Genomic DNA, 6,213 nt, shown 5'->3' on the forward strand with positions numbered 1-6,213 from the left:
GGCCTTGGTGGATGTTTGTGTACTCTGGGACCATGCTAGTTTAAAATGTATTAATATTGAATGTTTGCTAGTCCAAATATTTCTAAATTTACTACTGCACGTCCTTGGGCCCCTGGCAACACACTTATCAGACTTGAAGCAGATTTTTTAGATAATTACATTCATAGTAGAGATTTAAGATTTTTATTCTCCATCACTGAGCTTTTATACCTACATGTTTTCGTTGTCGTTCCAGCTCCAACAGATAAGTCTAAATCTGATTGTCGCTTTTAGTAAAATCTTTCCAGTCCTTCAGTCGTATCATTTCAATAATTGAATAAAATAAAATAATTTTACAACCAGGACTTTCCTATTCGGATTAAGTAGGACATGATAAATTACGAATGCCGAATCTAAAAGGCTACATCTATTATATCAATGTGAAAGATATATAATTAATCACCATTTAATTATGTATTGTTGGATCACATCAGAATCGGTTCAGACTCTGAATCAGCAAATAATCAATATTTAAGGAATCAGGGTTCAGAGCTAAAAGACTCGACTGGGACATTTCCAGTCGAGTCAGCGGCAGTGATGAAAGAAGACGACATCGGAGGCAATGGACGACAAAAGACGGAAACGTCCAGACAGTTGAAGACACCTTGTGGACGTTCACGTGTGAACAACACAGCAGCAGGTTCACATCTACATGTCTGACACCTCTTTTTCATCATGGGATATTTGTATTAACTTTTCCAACGTCCACTTGCTCGCTGGGAATTCTCTTCTCCTACTCTCACATGAACTCACTCAGACATTCACCAGCCGTTTGGCAAGAAGCCGACAGGAAGAACTCCGGAGAATGTCTGGAGCAACTAACTCGGTCTTGTGTGTGTACAGCCCCTCCAGGAGTCCTACAGGGTCGAGGTAGCTACAGTACATCAGGCTTCAATGTCAACAATAGAAAAGTATGAATTATTAATATGAATATAATTACTTTCTTCAATATTTAAACTTTGGTCAGTTATGGTCAGCTGCAGGTCTTTAACTTCACATATAGAAACATACAGTAAATACAAGTCAACCCCAAACTGCAAAAGTAAGAACATTTACTTCTAATCTCTGGCTTTTTGTTTGCATGTGAGGTTTGAGTGACAGGGGCTGAAGAGGGGGGGGGCGCCGTAGGGAGGAGGTGTCACATCATCTGAGAGAGTGAGTTGGCAGGCATGTGTCTGCATTTGACTGAGTGAGCGTGTGACCTGAGGAGCGGGTCAGTTTGGGGAGAGGTCAGAGGTCACCGGGTGTTCTTTCCACTTGTCCGTCTCTCTGCTGGTCCGGAGTCTTTCTGCCTTCGTGCCCATCTGTCTGCAGAGAGAGGGCACGAGGGCAAAAGAGTGTTTGGCAGCAGGAACCTATAGAGAGAGAGTGTGTGTGTGTTTGTGTGTTTATGTGTGTGTGTTTGTGTGTGTGTGTGTGTGTGTGTGTGTTTGTGCTCATTTTCATAGAGCTGAAAATATAATGCTGCCTCAGACCCAACTGTCAGCTTTCTGTTGACATTGAGAGGAGAGGAGGAGAGGAAGAGGAAGAGGAGAAGATAGGAGGGGAGAGGAAGAGGATATTTAGAATGTATGAGATGAGGAGGAGGAGCGGAGAAGAGGAAGAGGAGAGGAGATAAAGAATATATGAAAGGAGAAGAAGAGAGGAGGACAGGAAGAGGAGAAGAGATATAAACAATGAGATGAGAAGGAGGAGAGGAAGAGGATAGCAGTTCACACACTGGGGGAGAGGAGAGAGTATATACACACACACACACACACACTTTGTTTGCTCTGCTGTGACCTGCTGCAGACAATTATGTCTCTCTCACTCTGCCACAATCAAATTACTGCTGGAGGACAAGGCCTCTGGACGGACCCACTGCTGTGAGAACACACACACACACACACACACACACATACACACACACACACACATACACACACACACACACACACACACACACACACACACACACACACACACACACCCAACACATATTTCATAGCACTCATACACACACAATTCATCATATACCCACATACCCAACAAATTTAATGTCACCACTAACACACACAAAGACACGTTCTCTAACCTTACAAATATAAATATATGTACTATAAATTGAATACTATAAACATTTCTTATTCAGTACCTGCTTTTGGATGAGAGCTTTTTTTAAAATAAGAAAGACCGTGAACTAAAATTTTTGTCCACGACAAATCCCAGCTTGCTGATTGGCTGAGATAGTTAATGAGACCAATTTAATTTTTCCACCAATAAAGAATTCTTTGCATTTGTAATCATGATTTTTGACTGAAGGTTTGGATCCTTGTCAGGTTATTAGATGGTGCCTTTGTGTGTGTGTGTGTGTGTGTGTGTGTGTGTGTGTGTGTGTGTGTGTGTGTTTAAAAAACTAACATGGACTTTTAATCTCAGGACAAAGAAAACTCACTGAGACATTTAACATGTGTCGGAAGAGAAGAGAAACAGCAGCAGAGGCACAGAACAGAGTCGGAAAGGAAAATGTGTTAAAGAGGAAAGACAGGAAGGAGAAACAAGTGGCGGGAAAGAGACAAAGAAGAAATGAAGTCAGATGAAGCGGGAGAAGAAGAAGAGGAGGAGGAGAAGGAGGAAGAGATGCTGTTGATGTTTGCTTGTTATTCCAGCGCTAATTTTCCCCCTGGAGCTCATTACAGTCTGGGAGAGAAACAAACCACAAAACCTTAAAAACCAACAGAGTGGAGAAACAGGAGGAGGACGAGGAAGAGGAGGAGGAGGGTGAGAGAGAAAAGTAAAGAGGAAGAAGGACAGATGAAGTAAAGAAGCAAAAGAAAATCAAAGATGGAGAGACGACAGAAAGAATAAAGAAGAAAGTAAGAAAGACGATAAAAACGATAGAGAGAAGAAGGGACTGAGTGAAAAGAGAAAATGATCTGGAGACCTCACACATACAGACACACACACAACTATACACACACACACACAGCTAGACACACATACGCTGTGAACACCGCCCAGTTACACACTTGAACACACATGGCACAGTGTGTGTGTGTGTCTCTTTCAGAAGTTGTGCCAGAAAGAAGGAGCCAGTCCAGGCTTAAAGTAGGTTTAAGAAAAATAAAAGTCCCATTTAAATTTTATTGATTTCATCAGAGCAAAGAAATAAGAAAGAACAGTAGATAAATCGATTTGATTGATTGAGAAATCAAAGAATATCATCATCGTCTAAATATTCACATGTAATTTACAGTCAAGATATTCATAATAATAATCATAATAATCATAATCATAGTTATGATATTCATAAACAAATAAAAGTCCTCTTTAGCTGCAGGTTTTTCTATAGAAGTAGTAGATTCAGCTTTTTAGCCACAACTTGGTTTGACCCAAAACAAAAACAAGAAGCATGTTTTTAATCAGAAGAGCAGAACGGCAGCCTCAGATTCTCCACACAATCACTAGTAAGTTTCTCGTAGAATATTTTTTCTTTTATATAACACTGAAGTACGGAAGTACAGATATTATAGTCATCAACCAGATTCGGTTTTCCCAGTATTAGTATTATCATTATTATCATCATAATACCAGTAGAATAGAAACAGTGGCTTAGATTTTTCCGATATATGTATATATCCATATACTGTGTAAATTTATGTATTTATATATTTATATATATAATAGAGTTTGTGGTTGTAAGTTGGTTTCAGTGTCCAAAAGTCCAACGTTGAAGAAAAAGCAAGGAAGGACCCGAGCTGGGAGGCCAACGAGAACAGCAGCAGATAGAGAACAGACACGAGGGAGGAGAGGAGGACGGGTGGTGGGGGGGGGGGCGGAGGAGAGGGGGGAGGCGGGGGGGGGCACAGGCGTACAAAAAAATAAATAAACGAAGAGAGAGAAATCTGCACTTGTGGGTAAACAGCATAGTCGAGAGGAGGGAGGAGGGGTGTGGCTGTGAAGCAGCGGGGATGGAGAGACGGAGGGAGGGAGGGAGGGAGGGAGGTGGAGGTGTGGAGGTGTCGAGGAGGGATGGTCGGACAGAATGGAGGTCGATTCCAGTGTTTGTTCGGCTGCCAGAGAGACGATAAAAAAAACTGAAGTAGCAAAGTAGAGCAATACTCTGAGTGCGACTTCTATCAATACTGATATTAGTTTCATTAGATACTGTCACAAGAGAGTCGTGTGGGGGGGGGCATCGAATACATGACGAATTTATTACCTCTATATTTAATCATGGATCTGAAATTCCTCTGGTTATCAACTCTTGTGTATATCTAAAGATTCTGCATTTTCAGGAATGTAAAACTGACTTTTTCACTTTCTTTTGATCTATTTTTTTTTAATTCTCGGTCGGTAGGTTGGTTGGTTGGTTGGTTGGTTGGTTGGTTGGTTGGTTGGTTGGTTGGTTGGTTGGTTGGTTGGTCAACACTTTGGTTAATGTTAATTGTGGTGAGAGGTTAATACTAAACATATTGAGTCTTGTGGCCCCTCCCATATGATGGAGACCCTGAAGTCCAGGGTTTACCCCTCAGGTGACCCTCAAGTAGAGTGAAATCTATAGAGCTGATAGATGAAGGGTTTTATTCACTTTTCCAGTATTTAACCAAGTCCATAATCTTTTTTTTAACATTAACCAAGTGTCATGACTGGATATAATTAACTATTTAAGGGTCAGTGTAGGGAAACTTCCCAGTGGCCCCAGAACCCAGAGGGCCCCTAGAAGCCAAAGGTTTACTCCATATCATCCTTGTTATTATAATTTGATTCATACTGAATTTGTTAGAGATTTTCACGCCTGATCTAGAATAAAAACACTTCTATCATCTACCCGGTGGCCCTGCTCTTGTGGAACATAAAAACAAATTTTTCCGAGAGGTGAAAGTTCGCCAATGCTACTTTTGCATATTCAAACTCGTGCCCTTGTTTAATTGTAAGAAAGCAACAAGTTTCTATATCAATACATCTGACAATTATTTTCTTAAATAGTCGATGGACTGTTCAGTGCTGGAGCCGAAGTGAAACATATTCAACAGTCAAAACATGTTGAGTATTAACATTTCACCCTGCAGGAGGTTAATCCGGCCATGGGGGGGGGGGGGGGATGCATTCAATATTAATTCAGCATTAACATTTGGTTTCTTGGTAAATGTCTCGGTGAATGTTTCCTCGTCTGGAGAGCGTCAGGTTTAGAAAGAGATTGTTTGTAGAAAAATCTGGGAAACTCTACTTGATTTATATCTATTATTTTCACATGCATTTAAATTTCATATATTTGTTTCCATCAAGGACTGAAAAGACGTCGGCTGTTTGTTTCTACACTAAGTGTTTTCGGTGAGTCACAGCTGGACGCCGCGCTCGACTATTCTTAGATTTGAAGACGTGTTTGATGCTCGCAGCTGGAAAGCAAATGTTTAGCATCACTGCCGGCTGCTGTTAGGAGCCGAGACATCTGAGTCCGAGACAAAAGGGACGAGACTGACAGGACAGCAGAGGGAAGGGGCGGGACTAACTGCAAGGAGTTAGCGGGCGGATAAAAGTAAATGGGAGAGGGACACGTGACTGTCTAGGAATCGGGAAAAAACAGCGATTTTATATAGAAGTATAAAACAAAGCTGACAAGGAGGTAAATGTTTCCTCGGCTCCTGATTTTGGGATCAGAGTTCAGCGTTTAAAAAAAAGAAAAATTCTAGCTCGGCTTCGTGGTGGAAGCTGATCCAGAATCAGGGTGATTTATGTATTTATGTCTAGTATATGAAAACAAAGAGTCAAATAAGTGGGAGACGACAGGAGCAGTTCTCCGAGAAACATTCTTCAAAGCTTCGATTGATGGAGAACGATGAATTAATGATGGAATGATGAATGTGGAAGGACGGAGGGACGGGAGGGACAGGAGGGGGGACAGGGGAGGGGGGGGAGGGGTTACAGTCGGGTTTTTAAAACACTCTGGAACATATAAATGATCAATTGCGTCTGTCAGCGGAGAATAAAAAAAGTTTCGGCTGTCCAATGCTGCAGTCGAGCCACAGAGAAAACAGAGGAAAAAGGATGGATGACAGGATGGATGAGAGGAGGAGGGGAAGTGAAGAAGCCGGCCGTACACTCCTCACTCGTTACCCTTGTTTAATCATTCTGTGTCACGCTCTTACATCGCTCTAACACCCTCCCTCCGTCCTCCTCCCTCCTCCCTCCGCA

The sequence above is a fragment of the Limanda limanda genome, chromosome 8, assembly GCF_963576545.1.
Source record: "Limanda limanda chromosome 8, fLimLim1.1, whole genome shotgun sequence".
NCBI lineage: Eukaryota > Metazoa > Chordata > Actinopteri > Pleuronectiformes > Pleuronectidae > Limanda > Limanda limanda.